The sequence below is a fragment of the Chlorocebus sabaeus genome, chromosome 2, assembly GCF_047675955.1.
Source record: "Chlorocebus sabaeus isolate Y175 chromosome 2, mChlSab1.0.hap1, whole genome shotgun sequence".
NCBI classification, from domain to species: Eukaryota; Metazoa; Chordata; class Mammalia; order Primates; family Cercopithecidae; genus Chlorocebus; species Chlorocebus sabaeus.
Window position 1 is genome coordinate 61,150,369 of NC_132905.1, and position 26,625 is coordinate 61,176,993.

The 26,625-nt window shown below is 43.0% G+C and overlaps 1 long non-coding RNA gene across 1 annotated transcript in view; it reads right to left on the reverse strand.

Moving 5' to 3' along the window:
- Positions 1 to 569: 569 nt before the first annotated feature.
- LOC103215404 (uncharacterized) overlaps positions 570 to 26,625 on the reverse strand; it is a 165,869-nt gene continuing 139,813 nt past the window's right edge. Inside the window, exons 2-3 of the long non-coding RNA XR_012090082.1 lie at positions 2,165 to 2,303; positions 570 to 1,143 (exon numbers count right to left, since the gene is read on the reverse strand). This is a non-coding gene — a long non-coding RNA (uncharacterized lncRNA). The remainder of the gene's footprint in view (positions 1,144 to 2,164; positions 2,304 to 26,625) is intronic.

The following is a 26,625-nucleotide window of genomic DNA, read 5'->3' on the forward strand; positions in this document are numbered from 1 at the left end:
GGTGCTACATTCAGTACCCGGGTAATGAGATCATTTACCGTACCCCAAACCTCAGCATCACACAATAGACCCAGGTAAAAAAGCTGTACATGTACCCCTGAATCTAAAATAAAAGTTTAAAAAACAAACTACAGTAATCAAAACATTGTACTTACATAAAGACAGACATATACAACAATGGGATAGAATACAGAGTTCAGGTTTAAATTCTCACATATATTGCCAAATAATTTTGAATGAGAGTGCCAAAACCATTTAACAAGGGTAAGGACAGTCTTTTTAACAAATGCCATTGGAAAAACATAATATTCACATGGAAAAGAACGAAGTTGAACACCTACCTTAACTATATACAAAAATTAACTCAAAATGTAATTTTGTAATTAAATGTAATTACTAAATGTAATTACTAAAAACTAAATGTAATTACTAAAAACTAAATGTAAATACTAAAACTATAAAACTCTTAGAAGAAAACATAGAGGAAACCTTCACATCATTTGATTTGGCAATGATTTATTGGATATAACAATAAAAGCACAGGCAACAAAAGAAAAAATAGATAAATTGGAATACATCAAAATTTAAAAATTTTGTGCATCAAAGGAAGGACACTGTCAACAGAGTAAAAGCAATCCACAAAATGGAAGAAAATATTTGCAAATCCATATGTCCAATAAAAGATTAATAGCCAGAATATCTAAAGAGATTTCACAACTGAAAAAATGAAAACAAAAACAACTTGATTAAGAAATTAGCAAAGGACTTGAGTAGACATTTCTCCAAAACATATACGCAAATGAACTTTATGGGATTTTTGCATCTCGGTAAGAACAGGCACTATTCACTGCTCTGAGTAAGCCTGGGGCATTGCTCAATCAAATCTTTCAGATGGTTCCTTCTCCAGCCTTCAACAGATTTTTCTCCTGCATGACTCATTAATAATTCGCTGAATATTTGAGGGGGACCCTCTGCACATCTTCAGAGCTCTCTTGCCCGCTCTCTCCATGCATGTGTCTCCTCTTTGTACTCATCCTGTCAGTTCTAGTCAGCTGGTTCTCCCTGGACTCTCCACTCTATCTCTTCAACTCAGAGTCCACCAGACTCTGGCTGGGTTCTTCTTCCTTGTAGGTATTCTTCTTGCTTTTACAGAGGAATAAAATGTCACAGAATGCTAAGGTAAACAAACACCTACCTTTCCAGTGTCATTTGTTAAAAAGACTGTCCTTACCCTTGCCTGGAAACTCTCAAAGCAGTAGCTGGGGCAATCATATGAGTTGCCTCATTTCTTCCCTGTCTCTCAGGGCTTACCGTTCCCCATTGTCTGAGGTTTCCTGTCTTGAAGCTGTCGTTTTATATATTTGGTCTAGCTTTTTTGTTTTGTTTTGTTTTCAGGTGGGAATGTAAATCCAGTCCCTGTTACTCCATCTTGCACAGAAACAGAGTTCTGCCCATGAATCTTTAAATTATGATTAAAAACAATCTTTCCTAAGGAAAGGAAGTAATTTTGGTGAGAGCTTTTCTTCCCCAGTGACATTTCAAAAGAAATGTGTAGCCAAGCATGTAACGGGATCTCCTGATGGGGAACTCTCTCTCTCTGCTTGGTACCCAAGGAGAGGATCTGTGGCATGAAAGCAAAGCTATCTCTAAGTTGATGGTGCAGGAAGCAGAATCTCCCCAAGAACCAAAGGAGGCAGCCCCAATGTCCAAAAAAGCTCACCCCCCATATGTGACCTTTTTGAGTTCCCATGGAGGAAACTGCTTCCACTGGATGGAGAAGTTAAAGCCTTTAATTGGCAAGAGGTGGCAGATCATTCATTCATCTCTGCAAGCCTGGGGTTAAATCACAGCTCATCCTTGGAAACAACTGAATCCCATCTTTTTGCTTTTACAGAGAAATAAAATGTCACATAATGCTAAGGTAAACAAAGACCTGTATCTCATGAGGTCAACATTTCCAGGGAGCTCTAGGGGTTACAGCAGTGCCTGAGAGGATTTTACAGAAGACAGGGAGGCCAGCGGGAAGATGGAGAGGACTCCAGGCCCATTCCTCCTTCAGTCAAAGCCGCTTATTTTATATATGAAGATTTCATCTGAAAAATCACTGATTTGATCTAACCGCTGCAATTTTCAGATAAAGAAGAAAAATCTGTAGAAGACTTACCTAGGGTCAGGCAGGAAGTTTACCACCCGGCTGTGATCAGAGCCCTGATCTCCTGTGCCCGTGTGATACTTTCACATCCGGCTCACAGAAGGGTGCTGCTGAGTGGAACAGAGGCCACAGGGGTGAAAATCCCTCATTCCTAAGGCAAGATAATACGGACTTCACAGACTTGTCATGAGGAATCAAGAAGCAGATGAATGCAGAATGCTTTGAAGAGTAAGATGTGGCGCAAACCCCAGGAATTTACAGCAACTGTTCTTACCTAACCCATCACTGCCACCCAACTGGGCTGACAATTCCGAGCAGGCTACTTCTCAGTCCAGCATGGCACAGGACACCGACAGCCCCATCAGGACATTATAAATTTTGTCTTGACAATGGTTTTCTTTACAGCAGTTTGATCTGGGGATAACTCTGCCTACCGTATGACTTCAGGGAAGCTGTGGACGACTTGCAAGCTGAGTCCTTCCCAAGGTTGTGCTTACAAGGGGAAAGAGAACACGAGAGGGGAGGATGCTGGGCATCTCCGTGGGCGGGGGAGTCCCAGAGAAAGGTCTGAGTTTCCAAACAACAACCCTGAGAGCATTGGAATACCTTGTCTGTTTCCTCAAAGCCAGCCCAGAAGTCTAATACAAACGGACTACCTGTGAGGCCCCAGAGCAGAGCTTCACAGATGCCAGAGAACAGGTTTCCTAAGCTCTCTGATCACTCTGCAATTAAGTTAGAAATCAGTTGAAAACAAATGTATGTTCCTTTTGGTATAGACAGTTGTGTGACCACATGAGGTTTGTACAGTCCCAGGACCCAACCCCAAAAGTTCTGGGTGAACCCCTGATTGAATGGTTATTGATTGACTAACAAATTGATGCTTTTGCTTGTTTGTTTGTATTTGCTGGAGTGAAACCTGTAGCCATGTTACGACCTCTGCTTAGACTGCAAAGCAGCTCAACAAGCCACCTGTTTGTTTGTTTGTTTTTAATTCGTCATCTACACACAATCTCTACATTGTTATTTTAGAGGAGTTTTGGCCTCACAGAAAAATTGAGCAGAATCTTTTTTTAAATACAGAACACATTGGAAGTAAAATAAGCCTCAATGTTAGATCCAGTAAAAAACTACCAGGCGTGCAATTTAGACATCTGTGCCTTCATTCACACTTGTGCTCCACAAACGTGTGGTGAGGACGATGCTGTGCAATGTACTAGGATGATGGGAGGACTGGCCCACGGCCACGTGCAGGGCGACTGGGTGGAGTAAGTGCGCAGTGGTGGCCAGCTTGAGGGTGTGCAATTAGGAGGCCAGGCCAGCCACCCCATGATAGGAATTCACCTGATACCGATGTGCACAGTGTAAAGCCCCTTCTGCCGTGCACTGAAGCCACAGTGATGTAAGTCCGAGCAGCACAGTGGGGCCCGTTCTCAAGGGCAGGGCATCTGGGCTCCATGAACATACTCAGGGACCAAACCTCAGCCATCGTAGGGAAAGGAGCTTCCAGTTCAACACAGCATCAACACTGGGATGGTCCAGTACAGCCCCCAGTGACTCGTGTCTAAGCTCTATGGACGTCCGCAGCAAGGTGATAAAACAGAAAAGACTGCCTTACTATAAATCATTAGGGTGTAAAAATCACGGTTTGAGATCTGGCCTGCCAGGGAGGCTGAGGAGTGTTGGGCTTCCTCCAGAGACTGCAGGCTGGGTATCAGAGCAGCTCCTGGAAGGAGAAGCATGACACCTGGTGGACAGCAAGGACCCGACAGCCAGGACCCAACCCGGACATGCACAGGGAGCTGGGAGCAGCCTCAGGGACCCCATCTACCCAGTGGGTGTGTGGCAGGAAGCAGTGACAGCCCATGGGATTTGACAAGTCCATGAGCACATGTGAGATTCCCTCCTAAACCTGCCAGAAATTTTGGAGGGAATTTTACGGAGCCAACATCTGACAAGAATAGGTGGGGGAAGAAGCCATGGAATCATGGAATCGGGGCTGTTCTTTATGGCAATGATCCCAACAGCTGGGGAGATGGACGGAAGTGTAACTTAGTGCTGTTGTGTTGTTAAATGGCATGGTCTTTGGGGTCAGACACATCCTCTGACCCCACTGTGCTACGTGTGAGCTGTGTCACTGTCATAGGTAAATAATTCAATCTCCCTTGAACTCCATTTTCTCCATCTGTTGAATGACAAGCTACTGTCTCTTGGGGCTGTTCTGAGAATTAAATGAGACCCAATTTCAAGGACTTGGAACAGATCAGGTGCTCAATAAGTGGCATCCAGGGTTTTCTCAAGTAGTTGTAGTGGAACCGTTCCAGCTCAGAGTAGTAACAATAGACAAAGACTCAAACCGCAGGTCAGCATAAAGGGGATGTGCTAGCTGCTCAGGAGGGGTCAAAGGCTGACTCCCAGTCGGGCTTTGAAGGCTTAATAAGTTCAGCCTTAGCTGAACTTTAGGAGTTCCTCTAAAGCAGATGAGGAGAGGAAGGTTGCTGCAGGCAGGGGAAAGCGTGAAGGCTAAGTAACAGCAGCGTGGAACTTCAGAGAGCTCCCAGCTCTCTGACGATGGAGACCGAGGGGTGAGGGGTGGGCTTCTAACCACAGAGTGGAACACAGAAGACAGGACAGGCCTCTGACTGCATGTGGGAAGAGCTGGGGGGTGCTAGTCTCAGGCATATAAATAGTTTCCCTTTTCAATAAAGCAGCTCGCTAAATGTGTAGCCAAGATATCAACTCAAACTCCAAGGATTTCTGTCCATCCCCTGACATCCATGATTTCACGGTGACTCCCACTCTGAGCTCCTCTCCTGAGCACTTTGCCTCACTCATCCATTCTTCTCATTCATCATTATTATTCAGCCAGTATGTATTGAGGCTGTGGGAGGTGATCATAAAAATTGGATTATTCTTGTCGCACCTGACTTAAACGGACTCAAGAGGCCTAGGGTAATGCACTCAGGGCACAAAACATTGCTCCAAAAATGTAATTGTCTGCAAGCCTGGCTGCAGAAACTGCCTATAACTTGAAACCAGTTTTATCTCATGGCTACTAAAACACCCTGACATGACTCTAAGACTAGTTTTACCCACCACCATCACTCACCAAGCAGAGTCTTCCAGCTCCCTAAAACTTTACTCAGGTCAAAGAACATTCTAGAAAAAAAATCTAACATTTTACCTTTGTATAAAGCCTCCTACCTCCTCTTTGTCTTTGGACATCATACTGAAGACTACCCCATCTACCTGTATGCCTTGCATTGCAATTCTCACATCCCAAATAAAATGTTACATTTAAGACATCTGTCTCTACAGTTTTATTCTACCTTTAGCAGTGCCTGCTATGTGTCAGGCATGGTTCTAACAGTAACAATGAAACAATAAAAAGTGTCCTGATGGAGGTGACATTCTAGTTGGGGGTGGAGGGTGGGGTAAGGAGAGACAGACAGCAAATAAACAGAAAGCAAAATATATTGAAGGTCAGATAATGATCAGTGCCATGAAGAAAAAAATAATGCACTGGTGAGGATTAACAAGCAAAGATGCAGCTAAAAACACCCTCTTCCTCCCTCCCCACCCACCTCATCTTCCTCTGCCCATTACCATGCAAAGCCTGCATTCTTGGTTCACCTTTGCTGCACTGGTCTTCCCTTGGTAATGGGACCCTGCGTGTACATCCTCCATCTCTAGAGGAGTGCTGAACTCAGCTACTCAGAGTAGCATCCTTATCTGGCATCCATTTCCAAAAAACACCTTCTCTATAAATAACATGGGCAATTAAATTGTTTAAAGCACCAAGGGTTTGCAGAGAACAAACATCATATTGTTCACATTTGAGCTGGAAGGATTACTAAATGATTCTGTTTTTCACTCTGATTGTTAAAACCTTGATAAGTCAGCTTATTTTTATTCAGAGAATCACTGAGTTCCTCCTGCTACGTGATGTTCAACTGAATTAACAGAGATTGGAGGCAAAGATTGGATGCAAGGAGTAACTGAGCTCACAACAATTTCTATTAACAGACTAATTAAAGTGGGTTTTGATGGTTTTAGGAAACGTGGCCTCATCTGAGTGTGCAAACAAAGGCTCTGGGTCTGGAAGAACTAATAATAGCTGTTTGGCAACAGTTTGCGGCAGAGCCTTGACACACTAGGTTGCTGGTAGCTTGCATTGTTCATCCCTCAGGAAAATATTTTTGTTTTGAAACTTACTAAACTGTTTTTGGTCTGTGGGGTGATGTTAATAGAAACAGGTTCTTTTCCTCCCCCTTAATCTTTTAAAGTTTCCCAAAATAATGGAAAATCCTGGGATACCAAAACACAAAACATTATCACCACCCTCCTGCCAATGGTTATAAAAAGACCATCTCCTAAGTTCTGTTCTCCTGATTGGAATGCTTGTCTGGAATAAGGTTATGACCTGAATATGCCTTGAACAGGCCAGCTCATAATCAGGCCCCATGTAAATTCTTAGGGATGTTAAGAAAAAGTATTTAAAATATGGAAATAAGGCTCCAAAGTGGGTGGTGTGGTGTTTTATTACAATACTGGAGCCATGTTTACTAAGGTCACAGAAGGATTATTTAATTATCTAGGGAAATGCACCTGTGTTTGACCTGCCAGTTACTATTATTTGAGGCTACATACTGAGATCACATGATATTTTAGAGAACTTGTCTAGGAGAAATGCATATCACTTCTGTCCTATAGGAAAATAATGCCAAAGATTACAGTTTTATTGCCCTGCCGGACATTAACCAACCAGTGTTGCCTGTAAGTCAGCAAACATTTCAAGATGTCTTTTCTGGTAGACTAAAACCTGTTCTATTTCTTTCTGAATCCACTTTATCATCTTATTTCTTCACTTATGAGCTGAGTGTAATATCTGACTTGTGTTCATTCTATATTTATATGAGTCTTTTTAACTTGTTGAAAACTGTACATTGACGGGAATGACAAATAACAAAAGTGGTGGCATATGACAGGCAGCAACAATGTTCAACTTTAGCTAAGCCCAAGACCCTGGAAAACAGGGACACGTAAGAAACCCCCCACCCTCCTGTTCCTGGAAATGTCTTACTGCAGAAGCCCACTCTGCCCCATGCATCAGATAAGATGCATGGATGCCTCCTCATTTACGCGTAACACACGCAGTCACAGACTCACCACCATTTCCATTCTTTGCCTCATAAATGATTAGCTGAATTGCCTGCCACAGTGACCAATCTGGACAAGATATCTGCTCATTTGAATCAACCAAATTTTGGTTAAGTTTCTCTCCTTCCCCTAGACCCACCCTCAGCCTAAGCCAGTATCAGAATGTGGACAGCCCCTCCTTGATGTTCCCTCCCAACATGAAGAGAACTGGCTGTCAGTTTGCTGATCAATTGTCCTGCTAGGCCACCTGCCAGTCCCACTTCACCACACCAATTCTTTCCAGGCTTGCTTTACTCTTCTCTTTCAAAGAAAACTCTTTTCTGCCTGCCTGATTTGGGAGACGCATGCAGATCTTGTTGTCTCTGTCTTTCCCATGTTGAAATGGTTTTCTGGTGGAGCAGTGATCTTTTCCAATAAAGTCTCTATATCTAAGTCCTGATTTGTTCTGATTTGACCCTATTCTGACACTGCAAAGAGAAAGGACCCAACCCAGTGCTTTCATGGCACCTGCTCTTCCTCTTCTCCCTACCCCTCCTAGGAACCCAGACCCAGGACTACTCGACACTCAAACACTCAAGCTACTAGCCATGTGCCTGATAAGTGTCCTAAGTGGCTTTCTATAGAGTCTTGTTCCCCAAAATGTGGTTCATGGAGAAAAACATCAAGGACACTCATCAGTTAGTTAGAATTCAGAATCTCATGCCCACCCCAGACTCCCAGGATCAGAATCTGCATTTTAACAAGACCTCAGGGTGATGCATGTGCACATTCAGGCATGAGAAGCACTGCTGCAGAGCGCACTGGCACAGGCCGCCCTAAATCCCTGCTCTCCCGGGGCTCTGTATCCAAGAGCAGTTTGTCTCAGATGGAAGGCCTTTCCAGCACAGCTAGTGTCTGCCAGCTGCTGTTCTCTGGCCTCCTGGGTGCTTAGAGAGGCAGAGCTAAATCTGAATACAAACATCGCATAAACCCCCTTTTATATGCTAATAAACCTCCTAGATTAAACAGCTAGCCCTTTGCAGGCAAATTCTCATTTTCTTTTTATGAAAGATGGTCACTATGCCATTCTTAGACAACTTTACTCATTCTCTGTAACTTCCTTTCCTCCTTGCAGGAGAAACTTGGATTTCCAAAGCATTCAAAATGCATGGCCCAGCTGCTACTCACATTGAAGTTGCGACCATGGGATTTGGCAACATTGAGCTCTGGCTCTGGGCATTGCTCTTGCAGCTGAGAGTGACGCCCAGACTCTGCCAGCCCAGACTTGTCATCCTGTAAATGAACAATCCCCAGTCCCTAGGCCTCATTTTATTCACTTGGCTGAGCTGCCTGTTTGCTTTCCGTTCTGTGCTCGCCAGCTCACTGAGCAAGAGGATTCGTGCCTGACTGCGTGGAGAAGCTGTAGAGGAAATGGCCACCCTGACTGTCCCAATACCTCCAGGGGTGGCCCAGGGCCTGGGCCCTGAGCAGAACTGTGATAAACGGAAGCAGGGAGGCAGTGGGAGAGCCCTGACCAGGTGCAGGAGCCTGATTCCGAGTCCACCTCTGCCATGGGCAGATTGCATGATGCCATCAGAGCCTCTAACCTCTGGCCTTCAGTTGTCACGCCTGTAAAATGGGGAAATATTCTAGAGAAGTGGCTCAAAACCTGAGCATCCATCAGCCTCCCCAAAAGAACAGCGGGACAGTGCACATGGCAGGGCCCCATGCCCAGAGTTTCTGATTCCATAGTTTGGGATGAAGCCTGAGAATGTGCATTTCCAACAAGGCTTCTGGTGATGCTGATGGCCCAGGGACCTCACTTTGGGAAGCTCTGCAGTAAATCCAGTTTATCACCCAGTCTGTTCTGTAGAGCTCCTGAGACAGACTTTTTCCCTAGGCCTCCCCTGAGATTCTTACTTAAACAAGGCTCCATTTTTCAAAAGATCTGCCAGGTAACTCTATATGGCACTAGAGCTGAGAGGCACTGGGTGGATGTTTCTAAGATCCCACATAGCTCTCACATGCCGGGATGCCATGATTTTGCAGCAGAGTGCCTCCTGCCTTGCCAGGGCTGACAGCACACACAGGGGAAAAGGGCATCGTCACATATCGGAATTTCACTCTTTGAAAATCTGGTAGGCTGGGCACAGTGGCTCACACCTGTAATCCCAGCACTTTGGGAGGCCGAGGATAGCGGATCACGAAGTCAGGAGATTGAGACCATCCTGGCTAACACGGTGAAACCCCGTCCCTACTAAAAATACAAAAACAAATTATCTGGGTGTGGTGACGGGCACCTGTAGTCCCAGCTACTCAGGAGGCTGACAGGAGAATGGTGTGAACCCGGGAGGTGGAGCTTGCAGTGAGCCGAGATGGCGCCACTGCACTCCAGCCTGGGTGAGAGCGAGATTCTGTCTCAAAAAAACAAAAAAAGGAAAACTTGACAATCATGTGTCCCATTTCAACTCGAGCAGAGGTTCTCCAGAATGAGATCCTGCCCAGAAGCACTCATATCCCCTTGGAACTTGGCAGGAATGCAAGCTCTCAGTCCCATTCCAGGTCCCCTGAACCAGAAACTGTGGGATGAGAATGCAAATATCTATGTCCTAAAACACCCTTATGATGCTTCTAATTAAGCTCGTGTTGGAGAATCACTGACTTAAAGGAAGAGCTATTTTTCTTTGTCCCAAATCCTCTGCTAGGAACACTCAGTGTGAACTCTGACCCCAAATGACAGCTGCCCCGGACTCCCTTCCTCAGACAGTGTGAAAGCCTGGAATGTGTTTAATTAATCACCTTAGAACGCAGCAGGAAAAAGGTTTCCAGAACCTACTGTCCTCAGAATTACCCCTGTAGGGACCAAAGGACTCCAACTCGTCTGACCTGAAGCCCCATTGCCTGGATGAGGAGGAGGCTGTTGGGTGGGGGCCACTGAGGACTGAGAGGCCGTGGGCAGTTTCTTGTCTCCCCGGTGCACTAAGCCAAGGCTATCCACAGGGGTCAGAAGTTGTTGCCTGGAGAAGGTTTCACCATCAGTTTGAGGTTATTTATTAACAAAAACCAAAACAACCCTACCCATGGCCGAGAGTTCTAACAGGGGCATGTGCACTTTGTAAGGCTCCCCAGGGGCCTCCAGGATGAGACCAAGGTGGGGACAAGGACTCCTGTGCCCCACCTGCAGCCCTGGGTTAAAATTCTCACTATATGACCTTAGAAGTTGACCTGATCTCACTAAGCCTCAATGTCCTTTTCTGTCCCCACCCCCACCACCAGCATGGGGACAGGTGTCCTGCTGTTCTACTTAGTATCAAATGTCCGGCTCTGAATGATGTTGGACACATTGTAGGTGCTCAACTTGTTGACTAAATGGGTGATTTGAGGCAATAATCATGTGTACCCCATGGGTATTTGAGAGAACTAAACGAGAGAAGGCATAAACATTGCATAGCATGCTGCCTGGCAAACTGGTGGTGCTTATTTATCTTTGTTATTGTTATTGGTCTGCATTTTCATATGTGAGATTTTCTCATGTTGATTCTCATTAGAGGAGGTCAATGATACACTAAGCTTATATCTCATTGATAAAAATCTGAAAATCGCATTCAAAGAAAAATGCATCCAGATTTATGCTTCCATAAAAATTAACAGGAAACAGCTTTCAGCCAGGCAGTGACCCAGTGGAAGAGGCAAAAGGAATGGACCCCATTGACCTACATGCCTTGGCCCTGGCACGGGAAGCCCTGACCGTGGCCCTTAGGTCCAGCGCTCATGCCCACTGCCCTGCACTGCACACACTGGCTGAAATGTGTCTGAGTCTTATGCACACATGGAAACAATTCCCCTGGGGTCACTGGCTATCTTCCAGGGCTTAGGGCTTCCAAAGGGTACTATGCCAGTAAGATTTTTCCACAAAAAAAAGGGAATTCCAACTTGATGGATAGTTTTAGAAAAACTGCCACAGTGTCTTGGAGTCACCTGCTCATTCACAATGATGCAGCTGATGGATGCATTTCTACAGTGACACATCCCTGCCCTCTGCATGACCCTAGGTTCCTGTCATGCCATGAAGTGCATGACTATCTCTCCTGGGAGGGTCTACTCCCAAGGGACACACATGAAGAGGAAGTTGACCATAGCAGACCTCCTCAAAGGTAGATTTTTTCCAGGGCCCAGTGCCCCCAGAGCTATAGAGTATTGCTGATGTCCACGTGGGTTGGACAGTGATTTTTTAAAACTATCAGGACAAATAAGTTTCTTATTTGGCACCAGGAAGTTGCTTACTCTAAGTATATGTGTAGGTTGAGTTAAAAATGGGGTGGGGGCCAAAGAAGGAGACAAAACGACATGCTCATTTCAGCTCTATTCAGAAGTGGCCCTCCCAGTCCTCCACCAGGTTCAACTCAACTTGTAGGAAGACAACAGGTTTCTGGGACCAGATGGATCTGCATTCTATTGTCACCTCTACCACAATGACGTGGCTGTGTGACATTGGACAAGTAAATGAACTGCTCTAACCATAGTGTTCTCACCTATGGGAGAACCACAAGGGTTCATCATTCATAGGATATGTACAGACTGAGTGTTCATGTCCCAACGAAATTCACATGCTGAAACTTAATCTCCAATGTGATGGCATCAGGAGGTGGAACTTTTGGGAGGTGATTAAGTCATGAAGGCAGAGCCTTCATATATGGAATTAGTGTCCTTATAAAAGAGACCTCAGAAAGCTCTCACTCTCTTTTTCCACAATGTGAGGGGATAGCAAGAAGACAGCCATCTGCAAACTAGGAAGCAGACCTCACCAGTGATTCTGCCAGTGCTTTGATCTTGAACTCCCTAGCCTTCCAAACTATGAGAAAAAAAAAACAAACGTCTATTGTTTAAACCACTCAGTCTATGGCAGATTGTTACAAAAGCCTAAACTATGACAGGAATTAGTAGCAAGAAGTGGGAATGGTGCTGTAAAAAACACTGAAAATATAGAAGTAGCTTTGGAAGTGGGTAGCAGAGGCTGGAAGAGCTTTGAGGTACGTGCTGGAAGCCAAGGTTTAAGGAAGTGAAGGGTGTTTTAAAGGAGATTCTGGAAATAGTTCAGAAAGAAAAGAAGACAGCTGCAGGAAAAGCTTCAATCTCCTTAGAAAACACCTGAATAATTCTGAACAGAATGTTGGTATAAATATGGGTGATAAAGGCCATTCTGATGAAGTCTCTGACACAAATGCGGAGCATGTTTTTGGAAACTAGAGGAAAGGCATTCTTGATACAAAGTGGCAAAGAACTTGGCTAAACTGTGTTCATGTTACAGTGTTTTGTGGAAAGTAGAATTTGTGAATGATGCAATTGGATATTTAGGAGAGGACATATCTGAACAAAGTGTTGAAGGAGTGTCTTGGTTCCTCCTAACAGCTTATAGCAAATGCAAGAAGGAAGAAATAACTTGAAGACAGAATTATAAGCAAAAAAGGAATTAGAAATTAAAGTTTTGGAAAATGCTCAGGCTATTTATATGGAAAAAGATGAGAAAGTATATTTAGAAGAGACCACTAAGTTTGTGGCCAAATGACATTTTGGTAAAGAGATTAGCATGGCTGTGAACCACAGAGTTAAGTAGGTACCCCAGCAGGAAAAGTGAATGTGAGCAAGAATATAGGAAGGGGTGAAGGAAGGTTACCTGGCTTTCTGAATTTTATAGGACAGGACCGGAGAGCTATTTAAAAGTGCTCTGTTCTTCAAGACAAGGAAGAATGACCCTAAAGAAGATTCAGAGAATCACTGGGGCTGCGTTTTCAGTTTCAAGCAGGGAGGTGAGCTTGACCCCTGCTAGTAGGGGTCTAGAAGGCAAAGCACCAAGCTAGAGAGATCATTCTTTAGCCTTAAGATCTCATGAGATTTGCATTGCTAGGTTTTGGACTTTTTTCTGGAGGCTGTCACCCTTTCTTCTTCTTTTTTAATTTTCTCCTTTTGAAGTGGGAATGTCTATCCTATACTTTTCCCATCACGATAACTTGCTGAGTTTGACAGATTCACAACTGGAGAGAAATTTTGCCTCAAGATAAACCATACCTTGTGTCTCACCCATATCTGATGTAGATGATATTTAGACGAGACTTCAGAGTGGATGCTGGAATGAGTGAAGACTTTGGGGGCTGCTGGGATGGAATGAATATATTTTGTATACGAGAATATAAATTGGGTGGGGGTGGGGCAGGGCTGGAATGTTATGGACTGAATGTTTGTGTCTCTCCAAATTCATGTGTTGAAATCCTGACCCTCAATGTGATGGATTAGGAAGTGTAGACTTTGGAAAGTAATTAGTTCACAAGAGTAGAGCCCTTGAGAATGGGATTACTGCTGTTCTAAAAGAGACCCTGGAGAGCTCTCCTGTCCTTTCATCATGGTGAGGACACAGCAAGAAGAAGGCTATCTGAGAGAGGAGGTGGATCCTCACCAGACACTGAAAGAGCCAGCACCTTGATCTTAGACTTCCAAGTTCCAGAATTGTGAGAAATAAATGTCTGTTGCTTAAACCACTCAGTCTATGACAATTTGTTACAGCAGCCCAAGCTGACCAAGACAGCATGGGAGTGAGGTTTGAATGCTGCAAGGGTCTGATTAATAGAAACAATTACAAGTGCCGAGCTGGGAGAGGGAAGGGGAATGCAGGGCCACAACCTCAGAGCTTTGAAGGAGCAGGAGTTCTTGGCAACAGAGACAATGCCAAGCCAGGAAGGAGGACATACCTGAATCAGTACAAGGGAATCTATCCCTACTGCCCCTGCCTAGACCGCTGCCGCCCTCTCCTCCATCCTCAGGGCTACTTCATTCACTTCTCAGTGGTCTGTCTTTCTGCTTCCCATCTTCCCTCTTATAGTCTATGCCTCTATCATTCCATTATCCAGAATGAGCACAAGTTAAGTAATACTGTTCCTTCCACCTAAAACCCTCCAATGCATTCTTCTTATTGGATCAGACTCTTCTCCATGGCCTCCAAAGCTGCAGATGTGATCTGACCCCTGTCCCCCTCCCCTCCTTCCTCTCCTCCACTCCCTTCTGTGTCATTCAACTCACTGAGCTTGTTCTGGCCCTGGCCCTTGCACTGGCTCTCAGAAAATTACCCTCAATATTTTCACACGGTGTACTCCTTGCCTGTCCAAGAGCCTCCTCTTTAGAAAAGGCCTAGAAAGGCCCGGGCACAGTGACTCATGCCTGCAATCCCAGCACTTTGGGGGGCCAAGGTGGGCAGATCACGAGGTCAGGAGATGGAGACCATCTCGGCTAACATGGTGAAACCCTGTCTCTACTAAAAATACAAAAAAACTAGCCGGGTGTGGTGGTGGTCGCCTGTAGTCCCAGCTACTCGGGAGGCTGAGGCAGGAGAATGGCATGAACCCAGGAGGTGGAGCTTGCAGTGAGCTGAGATCATGTCACTGCACTCCAGCCTGGGTGACAGAGCGAGACTCCATCTCAAAAAAAAAAAAAAAAAAAAAAAAAAAGAAAAGAAAAGAAAAGAAAAGAAAAGGCCTAGAAAGGAGAGGGAGCCTATGCCTGAGCATATGGCTTACACTCCCTCTCCTTCCTCCACATCATTTCCCTCTGTGCCAGCACTACACGTGCACTCAGGCCTCATGGAGGCTGCGCTTGGACGGGAGCGTTCCCTCCCTGAGGCAGAGCAAGATCTGGGGCAAGAGCCTGGGGCAGGCAAGGGGGTCTCTGATGCACCCCCACACCAGGACTTCACATCTGAGTACCCAACACTGACTCTCCCTGATTCCAGCCTAGACTCCAAGCTTTCAACCTTTCCCGGGACCCAGTCCTGTGCTCAGAGTTACAAAGTGATTGAAGCTCAGGTGTCAGCAGGTGGGTTGTTGGTGGTTGGTTATCCCTTCCAGACAACATTGGAGTGTCCTGAGGGTCTTCAAGATCCTGGTTCAAAAGCATGCCTTAGAGTGGGTACTTCAGGAACCTTCCCATTCTCTGATGTTGGGAGTCTTGGACAGAGGGTTTCAGCGATTCTCAACATAGTTTCACAAATGATCCCTACTCTATAGCTATCAGAGATCACAAAACTGACCAGAGACAAATCCGCAGCTTGAGACCCAGCTCTGAGCTCACAGCCTGGGTCCAGGTTCTCTCTTTGCCCTGCTACTTGCCCTGAAAGTTGCTTAAGATTCTCTCTCCCCTTCCATCATGTGGCCTGTGAGAGCCAGACACTGATGCCTGGTGCTTTTAATTACAGAGTGAGGAAATAACAAGCTTTGCTGCAAAGATTATTAAGCTGATAGGAGATAATGATCATTGCCATTGACGTCTCACAAGAAGTTCAGACATTAAAGCAGCACCCACCCTAGGAACTGGGTTTTCATCTTATTTTTCCTCTTTGTGTCTTTATTTACTTACTGGCCTAGGACATTCCACGAGGACTAGAATAATGACATTTGTACTGAGAGGATGATATCGGTTTGAAATTCGTGCTGTCAGGATAAATAGAAAACCCTTCACTATTTGATTATCTAGCAAGAAATTAATGGCTATCCATAAAATGTCTAATAAAATGATCTGTTTATTCTAGAATCTGTAGGAACTCTGTTTGCTTTCCTCACCCTTACGCCTGTTCTTCTCAGTGCAATATGACTAATTGGTTTAACACAGTCATAAAATTACCAGCCTGACTCCTTCCACACCAGGAGAGCCCTGCAGAACCAAAGCGGTGCACACGCCCCTGGGGAACAAATGCTTGGGGTGGGATGGCGGGGAGCTGAATTGTTTGCTATGTATTGCATTGATGTCTCCTGTTTTTATTTCAGTTAGTGACCTGCAGTTCATCACAGGCTGCTTTGAGAGCCCAAGATAGGGCGCATGGTAAGCACTTTCTGTGAGGGTAGAGACACCACCCATGATCTTTTTGTTCCTAAGAACTGTGATCAGACCCAGAGTACAACCATGGTAGTAACATGACTCAGTTTATGGAGGGAACAGAAATGGGCTCCAAAAGCTTCCAGCTGACTTCAGAGCCCAAAGTCTTTCCCATACACCCACTTCATACCTTCATTCCTTTCCTGGATCCAGTGGAGGTTTTTAAATGCCCAACTTTGAAATGTTCTTTTTAATTGAGTATATATATATGTTCTGAATTATAGTTAGAAATTTTCAGTCTATATATAAGATAGATATGTATGTATTATACATATATATGTATACATATATTATATATATATGATTTCAACATGTAAATTATTGAGAGGTTTTCCATTCTTATATTGTATGTTAAGTCTTCAAAATCCAGTGTGTATCACACACAGCATGTCTCAATACTTACTAGCTACAATCCAAGTGTTTAATAGCCACCTATGGCTAGTGGCTACTTACTATACTGGCCAGCACAGTTATAGATAATAGAAAAGTAAACATTTTCAATATTAAAAAGGTTTGAAATAAAAACTAGAGTTATCAAAGCTTATAGCAAATTTGAGATCAATCACTCATGAACACAGATGCAAAAAAAAACTAAGCAAAATATTGGCAAACTGAATTCAGTCAACACACATAAAAACATAAAAGACCATGTCAAAATTATTATATTCCAGGAATTCATGGATGGTTAACATTAGTACATGTGTGTACATATATATACACACATATATATGTACTAAAGGACTACAAAGGAAGAAAAGAACAGTAATTATTAATGATTTTATCTCAGAATGATGTGATATCGTGTAATTTTTACTTATTTTTTGTGTTGCTTATATTTTTACATACTATAAAACTATTTTCATAATAGGGAATAAAAGGGCAATCATAAAATTCAAAATTAAAAATGAGAATAAAAAATAGGAATAGAGAAAAATAATTTTGAGAGATATTTTGTTTAACTGAATGCAAATAAAATAAAATGGATGTTATTCTGGAAATATATACAGTATTTTCATTTTTCTTTATCTAGAAAAATACACCCCTGACCTCAGAGGAAATAAAACATCTAAACAGAGAAGTTATGTGAAACAACTGGGACTGTTACTAAAGGTCTGAACCCTCCCCACTAAAGTCCAGATGATTCCTATGAAATCTGATAAAACCTTCAGTTCAAGTAACAGGTAATTCCAATGCCATTTTAAGTATTCTAGGTCAGTAAAGCAGACAAAGCTTCATATTTATTTTTATTCAGCAAATAAGATACCCTATTCCGAGAAAGCATACACAAAACAATAAACTTATCTTCTTTATAATTGTTGGTGGAAACATCATAAGTAAAATAGTAGCAAATACAACCCAGGAATACATTAAAGAAGCCATAGCCCATCAAGGACGGTCTATCCTGGAGATGCAAGCATGGCTGCACTAGGAAATCAACCCCAGTTCACATGACTTTCCATGAAGGCATCTTATAAACCCCAGAGGAAAAATATTCTGAGCACTCGTGATAGGCAGAATAGTGACCTCCCCAAAAAAGACTACACCTTAATCCCCAGAACCTGTGAATACGTTAGTTTATATGGAAGTGGGGAATTTACGTGGCAGAGGGAACTAGGTCGGCTAAACAACTGACCATAACATAGGCAGATGACTGTTATCCAGGTGGGGCTGCAGATGGCAGGAGGGGACCACTGGTCAGCCCGATTGGAGTGGCCTCTGGACATTGGAGGAGGCAAGGAGGCAGTATCTCCTGGAGCCCCGGGAAGGAACACAGTCCTCCCAGCACCTCAACTTCAGCCCAGTGATTCTTAGGCCAGACTTCCGAACCACAGAATTGGAAGATCATGCATTTCTGTTGTTTTAAGCCACTATGTTAGTGGTAATTTGTAACAGCAGCAATGAAACACTAACACAGTACTTAAACAGCCCCTTTAAATCTAATAAACCAAAGCCAGAACTGTAGAGAATCAATGTTCTCTTAGGCATTGCAATGCTGATTTGTAAACTTCATAACATTCCTATATACTTATCAACTTAAACTCACGAGTCTAAAACCAATTTCACATTTCAAATTTAAACCACATTACATGTCAAGAATACCACAAGTATTTCAACTGCAAGACTTTAAAGAAACAAACACATGAATTATCCCAGCACTGATGAACATTTTTTAAGTTTAGCTTGAGTGTCCCTGCGATGTGTTGGATGCACCCGGGAGTCCATCTGAGAGGCCTGGGCTGCGTGGATCCCTCCAGCACTCAGGACTACCCACTCCCCACTCACTGATTCGGCCTGTGTTGTGTGTTCTCATCTACACTGCAAGCTCTTGGAGGGCAGGCCTTCTGAATTTCTCCCTCCCATACCTTCCTATCCTGCACTGCGCCTGAAAGTAGTTCGGGCTTCATGACTGTTTGCAGGCTGATCAGTCATTTATAGGATGATCAGTTATCTCCATTACTAGAGTAGTTATTTACAATTACTAGATCATTCTCTAATTGCTAGTATAGTAATTACTCGACTATTTAAAATATACTATATTTCTATACTATGTAAAATTCTAGTATATCCAGGCTCTGCCCTCACCTGTGTCTGGGGAAGACAGCTCTGCCCCAGCTCCAGGCCTCCTTCTCCTAAGACCAGGCCCTCCTTGAGAATCCCACCTCCTCTTGCCACTGATTGACTCATGAATCTGGGCTTTGGCCAATCAGTGCTTGGCTTTCCTCCATGCTATTGATGTGAGTAGCCATGACATAAACTGGCCCAATCCAGCTGGAAGGACAGCCTGTTATTGCATGACTGGGAGACAAAGCCTCTCTCCTAGGGGCTATGAAAAAGGAAACACTGTGTCCCATTTATGGCTCGTGGTTGAAGGGGAGCTGGTCTGAGGGTGAAACCAACAGAGGAGGAAGAGATAACAAAGAACAGAAATTTGAGGACAAACCCCAACCAGAGTTACTGGGGCCCCCTGAGTCCTGGACTCCTCTGGAGTGAGGCCACAGCCTGCAAGATGAAAAGGTCAAGATAATTATTTTCTATTTTAAAACAGGTTTAAAGAGCATATATGACTCCATGAAAGACCCTTTCTTCGTGACATGAAAAGAGACGTCCACCCGGGTCTAGGACAGGGGTCTCAGAACCCAGCCTCCTCCTGTGCTGTCCTCACAACACACTGCCCCAAAGGTTTGGTTGGAGAGGGATGCTGGTATATTTTAAATTGTGTCCCCTTATATAGCCAGCACCCTGACACGATGGGAGGGAATGACAGGATCTTTTTACCAGAGAAAATTTCAAATACAGTCGGCCCTTGGTGCAGGGGTTGGGAGTAATTAATTCCATGACCCCCATGGATACCGAAATTCTCGGAAGCTCAGGTCCCTGATATAAATTGACATCATATTTACACATAACCTATGCACATCTTCCCGTGCACTTTAAATCATCTCTAGGTTACTTCTTTTTTTGGCATAACTGTTCATGTATTCCTTTACCCTAGATACACTGTTCTTGCCTTTTTGCTCCTATTGTTTAATCAAAAATGAATTCAGTAAGTTCAGAGGAGGCAAATAGATAGCACATGATCATGTCTCTACAAATATAGCTACTCCCTTGCTCAAAGTGTGGTCCACAAACCAGCAGCATCAGCATCAGCAGGGAGCTACAGAAATGCAGAAGCCCAGGTCCCACCTCAAAATACGGAATCCAAGTTTGCACTTTAATGGGATCCATCTGTGCATAAGCATTTGAGAAGTACGATCAAGGACCCAGTCTTTACCCTCCCTTCCATGTTCAAATGCATCATCACCTAAATCATACACCAAAGTTTCACTGTTACAGTGTGCCATAGGATGGACAACAATTCAAGACAAAATTTTTCACCTGCTTTTCTGATTTTTGAAAGATAACCCTTGTCCATTCACCTATTGGAATGAAGGAAATTGCAGTAGTATGATTGATCACCTATGGGAAGTTGGGAAGAGCAATGGGATCAGTGCATGGACTTACCAACTGTAAGAACTTTTAACACATGACTTAACTTCTCTAACTCTCAATTTCTTAATCTGAAACCTACCTCAGAATATTATTGAGAAAACCAAATGAAGGAATGTATTTGAAAATGATTTTATAATTAGTTAGCTTTGGGGTTTACTACATTATCGTGGTTTTTTTTTTAATTTTTAAATTATTTTAATACTTTTGGGGGAACAGGTGGTGTTTGGTTACATAGATAAGTTCTTTAGTGATGATTTCTGAGATCTTGGTGCACCCAACACCTCAGCAGTGTACATTGTACATATTGTGTGTCTTTTATCCCTCATTCCCCTCCTACCCTTCCCCTCAAGTCCCCAGAGTCATTCTTGTGCCTTTGCGTCCTCATCGCTTAGTTCCCACTTAAGAGTGAGAACAGAGGATGTTTGGTTTTCCATTCCTGAGTTACTTCACTTAGAAAAATGGACTCCAACCTCCATCCAGGTTGATATTAATGCCATTATTTTGTTCCTTTTTATGGCTTAGTAGTATTCCATGGTGTGTGTATATATATATATCCCACATTTTCTTTATCTACTTGTTGGATGATGGGCATTCAGGTTGGCTCCATATTTTTGCAATTGCAAATTGTGTTGGTATAAACATGCGTGTGCAAATGTCTTTTACATATAATGACTTATTTTCCTCAGGGTAGATACCCAGTAGTGGAATTACTAGATCGAATGGTATTTCTACTCTTAGTTATTTAAGGATTCTTCATTCTGTTTTCCATAGCCGTCGTACTGGTTTACATTCCCACCAGCAGTGTAAAAGTGTTCCCTTTTCACTACATCCATGCCAATATCTATTATTTTTTGATATTTTTATTATGGCCATTCTTGCAAGAGTACAGTGGTATCACATTGTAATTTTGATTTGCATTCCCCTGATAAAAGTGATGTTTAGCATTATTTCACGTTTGTTGTCATTTGTATATCTTCCTTTGAGAATAGTCTATTCTGTTCTTAGCCCACTTTTTGGTGGGATTATTTGTTTTCTTCTTGTTGATTTTTTTAAGTTCTTTGTAGATTCCAGATATTAGTCCTTTGTTGGATGCATAGTTTGGGAATATTTTCTCCCACTCTATGGATTATCTATTTACTCTGCTGATTATTTACTTTGCTGTGTAGAAGTGTTTTAGTTTAATTAAGTTCCATCTATTTGTCTTTGTTTTTGTTGCATTTGCTTTTTGGTTCTTGGTCTTCCCTAAGCTAATGTCTAGACAAAGTTTTCTAATGTTATCTTCTAGAATTTTCATGGTTTCAGGACTTAGTTTTAAGTTTCTGATTCATCTTAATTTGATTTTTGTGTAAGATGAGAGATAAGAATCCAGTTTCATTCTTCTGCATATGGTTTGCTAATTATCCCACAAACATTTGTTGAATAGGGTGTCCTTTCCCCACTTTATGTTTTTGTTTGCTTTGTCAAAGATCAGTTGGCTGTAAGTACTGGGCTTTATTTCTAGGTTCTCTATTCTGTTCTATTGGTCTACATGCCTGTTTTTATACCAGCACCATGCTGCTTTGATAACTATAGCCTTCTATAGTCTGAAGTCAAATAATGTGATACCTCCAGATTTGTTATTTTTGCTTAGTCTTACTTTGGTTATGTGGCTCTTTTTTGGTTCCATATGAATTTTAGGATTTTTTTTTCTAGTTCTGTGAAGAATTATGATAGTATTTTGATGGGAATTGCATTGAATTTATATGTTGCTTTTGGCAGTATGGTCATTTTCACAATGTTGATTCTACCCATCCATGAGCATGGGATGTGTTTCCATTTGTTTGCGTCGTCAATGATTTCTTTCAGTGGCGTTTTGTAGTTCCCTTGTAGAGATAATTTACCTCTTTGATTAGATATTTTCCTAAGTGTTTTATTTTTTGCAGCATTGTACAATGGGTTGTGTTCTTGATTTGATTCTCAGCGTGGTCACTGTTGGTGTATAGCAGTGCTACTAATTCGTGTACTTTGATTTTGTATCCTGAAACTTTGCTGAATTTATTTATCAGATCTAGGAGCTTCTTGGATGAGTCTTTAGGGTTTTCTAGGTAAACGATCATGTCATCAGCAAACAGTGATGGGAATTGCATTGAATTTATAGATTGACAGTTTGACTTCCTCTTTACCCATTTGAATCCCCTTTCTTTCTTTCTCTTGTCTGATTGCTCTGGCTAGGACTTTCAGAACTATGTTGAATAGAAGTGGTAAAAGCGGGCATCCTTGTCTTATTCCAGTTCTTGGGGGAATGCTTTCAACTTTTCCCCATTCAGTATAATGTTGGCTGTGGGTTTGTCACAGATGTCTTTTATAACTTTAAGGTATGTCCTTTCTATGCCGATTTTGCTAAGGGCTTTAATCATAAAGCAATGCTGAATTTTGTGAAATGCTTTTTCTGCATCTATCGAGATGATCATGTGGTTTTTGTTTTTAATTGTGTTTATGTGGTGTATTACATTTATTGACTTGTGTATATGAAGCCAATCCTGCATCCCTTAATATACTGTTTTTAATACACTTAATATACATCTTTTTGGGGGCGGAGCAAGATGGCCGAATAGGAACAGCTCCAGTCTCCAACTCCCAGCGCGAGCGACACAGAAGACCGGTGATTTCTGCATTTTCAACTGAGGTACTGGGTTCATCTCACTGGGGAGTGCCGGACGATCGGTGCTGGTCAGCTGCTGCAGCCCGACCAGCAAGAGCTGAAGCAGGGCGAGGCATTGCCTCACCTGGGAAGCGCAAGGGGGAAGGGAATCCCTTTTCCTAGCCAGGGGAACTGAGACACACAACACCTGGAAAATCGGGTAACTCCCACCCCAATACTGCGCTTTAAGCAAACAGGCACACAAGGAGATCATATCCCACACCTGGCCGGAAGGGTCCCACACCCACGGAGCCTCCCTCATTGCTAGCACAGCAGTCTGTGATCTACCGGCAAGGCAGCAGCGAGGCTGGGGGAGGGGCGCCCGCCATTCCTGAGGCTTAAGTAGGTAAACAAAGCTGCTGGGAAGCTCGAACTGGGTGGAGCTCACAGCAGCTCAAGGAAACCTGCCTGTCTCTGTAGACTCCACCTCTGGGGAAAGGGCACAGTAAACAATAACAAACACAGGAGAAAGCTCTGCAGACGCAAACGACTCTGTCTGACAGCTTTGAAGAGAGCAGTGGATCTCCCAACACGGAGGTTGAGATCTGAGAAGGGACAGACTCCCTTGTCAAGTGGGTCCCTGACCCCTGAGTAGCCTAACTGGGAGACATCCCCCACTAGGGGCAGTCTGACACCCCACACCTCACAGGGTGGAGTACACCCCTGATAGGAAGCTTCCAAAGCAAGAATCAGACAGGTACACTCGCTGTTCAGAAATATTCTATCTTCTGCAGCCTCTGCTGCTGATACCCAGGCAAACAGGGTCTGGAGTGGACCTCAAGCAATCTCCAACAGACCTACAGCTGAGGGTCCTGACTGTTAGAAGGAAAACTATCAAACAGGAAGGACACCTACACCAAAACCCCATCAGTACATCACCATCATCAAAGACCAGAGGCAGATAAAACCACAAAGATGGGGAAAAAGCAGGGCAGAAAAGCTGGAAATTCAAAAAATAAGAGCGCATCTCCCCCGGCAAAGGAGCGCAGCTCATCGCCAGCAACGGATCAAAGCTGGACGGAGAATGACTTCGACGAGATGAGAGAAGAAGGCTTCAGTCCATCAAATTTCTCAGAGCTAAAGGAGGAATTACGTACCCAGCGCAAAGAAACTAAAAATCTTGAAAAAAAAGTGGAAGAATTGATGGCTAGAGTAATTAATGCAGAGAAGGTCATAAACGAAATGAAAGAGATGAAAACCATGACACGAGAAATACGTGACAAATGCACAAGCTTCAGTAACCGACTCGATCAACTGGAAGAAAGAATGTCAGCGATTGAGGATCAAATGAATGAAATGAAGCGAGAAGAGAAACCAAAAGAAAAAAGAAGAAAAAGAAATGAACAAAGCCTGCAAGAAGTATGGGATTATGTAAAAAGACCAAATCTACGTCTGATTGGGGTGCCTGAAAGTGAGGGGGAAAATGGAACCAAGTTGGAAAACACTCTTCAGGATATCATCCAGGAGAACTTCCCCAACCTAGTAGGGCAGGCCAACATTCAAATCTAGGAAATACAGAGAACGCCACAAAGATACTCCTCGAGAAGAGCAACTCCAAGACACATAATTGCCAGATTCACCAAAGTTGAAATGAAGGAAAAAATCTTAAGGGCAGCCAGAGAGAAAGGTTGGGTTACCCACAAAGGGAAGCCCATCAGACTAACAGCAGATCTCTCGGCAGAAACTCTTCAAGCCAGAAGAGAGTGGGGGCCAATATTCAACATTCTTAAAGAAAATAATTTTAAACCCAGAATTTTATATCCAGCCAAACTAAGTTTCATAAGTGAAGGAGAAATAAAATCCTTTACAGATAAGCAAATGCTTAGAGATTTTGTCACCACTAGGCCTGCCTTACAAGAGACCCTGAAGGAAGCACTAAACATGGAAAAGAACAACCGGTACCAGCCATTGCAAAAACATGACAAAATGTAAAGACCATCAAGGCTAGGAAGAAACTGCATCAACTAACGAGCAAAATAACCAGTTAATATCATAATGGCAGGATCAAGTTCACACATAACAATCTTAACCTTAAATGTAAATGGACTAAATGCTCCAATTAAAAGACACAGACTGGCAAACTGGATAAAGAGTCAAGACCCATCAGTCTGCTGTATTCAGGAGACCCATCTCACACACAGAGACATACATAGGCTCAAAATAAAGGGATGGAGGAAGATCTACCAAGCAAATGGAGAACAAAAAAAAGCGGGGGTTGCAATACTAGTCTCTGATAAAACAGACTTTAAAACATCAAAGATCAAAAGAGACAAAGAAGGCCATTACATAATGGTAAAGGGATCAATTCAACAGGAAGAGCTAACTATCCTAAATATATATGCACCCAATACAGGAGCACCCAGATTCATAAAGCAAGTCCTTAGAGACTTACAAAGAGACTTAGACTCCCATACAATAATAATGGGAGACTTCAACACTCCACTGTCAACATTAGACAGATCAACGAGACAGAAAGTTAACAAGGATATCCAGGAATTGAACTCATCTCTGCAGCAAGCAGACCTAATAGACATCTATAGAACTCTCCACCCCAAATCAACAGATTATACATTCTTCTCAGCACCACATCGTACTTACTCCAAAATTGACCACGTAATTGGAAGTAAAGCACTCCTCAGCAAATGTACAAGAACAGAAATTATAACAAACTGTCTCTCAGACCACAGTGCAATCAAACTAGAACTCAGGACTAAGAAACTCAATCAAAACCGCTCAACTACATGGAAACTGAACAACCTGCTCCTGAATGACTACTGGGTACATAACGAAATGAAGGCAGAAATAAAGATGTTCTTTGAAACCAATGAGAACAAAGATACAACATACCAGAATCTCTGGGACACATTTAAAGCAGTGTGTAGAGGGAAATTTATAGCACTAAATGCCCACAAGAGAAAGCAGGAAAGATCTAAAATTGACACTCTAACATCACAATTAAAAGAACTAGAGAAGCAAGAGCAAACACATTCGAAAGCTAGCAGAAGGCAAGAAATAACTAAGATCAGAGCAGAACTGAAGGAGATAGAGACACAAAAAACCCTCCAAAAAATCAATGAATCCAGGAGTTGGTTTTTTGAAAAGATCAACAAAATTGACAGACCACTAGCAAGACTTATAAAGAAGAAAAGAGAGAAGAATCAAATCGATGTAATAAAAATGATAAAGGGGATATCACCACCGACCCCACAGAAATACAAACTACCATCAGAGAATACTATAAACACCTCTACGCAAATAAACTGGAAAATCTAGAAGAAATGGATAATTTCCTGGACACTTACACTCTTCCAAGACTAAACCAGGAAGAAGTTGAATCCCTGAATAGACCAATAGCAGGCTCTGAAATTGAGGCAATAATTAATAGCCTACCAACCAAAAAAAGTCCAGGACCAGATGGATTCACAGCTGAATTCTACCAGAGGTACAAGGAGGAGTTGGTACCATTCCTTCTGAAACTATTCCAATCAATAGAAAAAGAGGGAATCCTCCCTAACTCATTTTATGAGGCCAACATCATCCTGATACCAAAGCCTGGCAGAGACACAACAAAAAAAGAGAATTTTAGACCAATATCCCTGATGAACATCGATGCAAAAATCCTCAATAAAATACTGGCAAACCGGATTCAGCAACACATCAAAAAGCTTATCCACCATGATCAAGTGGGCTTCATCCCTGGGATGCAAGGCTGGTTCAACATTCGCAAATCAATAAACATAATCCAGCATAT